The sequence below is a fragment of the Sinocyclocheilus anshuiensis genome, unplaced genomic scaffold (genome assembly GCF_001515605.1).
Source record: "Sinocyclocheilus anshuiensis isolate Anshui unplaced genomic scaffold, SAMN03320099.WGS_v1.1 scaffold738, whole genome shotgun sequence".
Classification (NCBI taxonomy): Eukaryota; Metazoa; Chordata; class Actinopteri; order Cypriniformes; family Cyprinidae; genus Sinocyclocheilus; species Sinocyclocheilus anshuiensis.
The window spans coordinates 534,505-534,917 of record NW_015542364.1 but is presented as its reverse complement, the minus strand read 5'-3'; the positions used below and the strand labels follow the sequence as shown (position 1 = coordinate 534,917).

The following is a 413-nucleotide window of genomic DNA, read 5'->3' as shown; positions in this document are numbered from 1 at the left end:
TGGCGTATATTCCAAGCATTCTGAAGGTATACTGAGGGTTTGGTGAGAAACAAAGTTATTATATTTTATGAAAATCTTGCGTTGCAATGCGAGTGCGCAGTAGCTCACGGCGCACTTAGTGTTTAAAATATTTATTTTGAAACAAATTAATTAATGAATTTCTTAATTAAACAAACAAACAGACTTGCTGGGTAAGCAGGGTAGGCTATGACAGCTGTCATATCATACCCTGCCATGCCCAGCTGATGCAAAGAATAGAATTTATATCTACACAGAAGAAAGCCCTGTCTAGACCCTGCTGTTGTGTCCAGCTATTCATAAGCCAGTTTGTTTGACGAAAAAAGATTAAATGTAGTTGCAATAAATGCGTTAAGAATCCATACAACTGCAGCAGTGGAGGACTATTATTCTGC

At 37.8% G+C, this 413-nt stretch overlaps 1 protein-coding gene across 3 annotated transcripts in view; it reads right to left on the bottom strand.

Annotated features, from left to right (window-relative positions):
• Nucleotides 1-413, bottom strand: part of nup155 (nucleoporin 155) — a 40,736-nt gene that overhangs the window by 4,931 nt on the left and 35,392 nt on the right. The window lies entirely within an intron of this gene.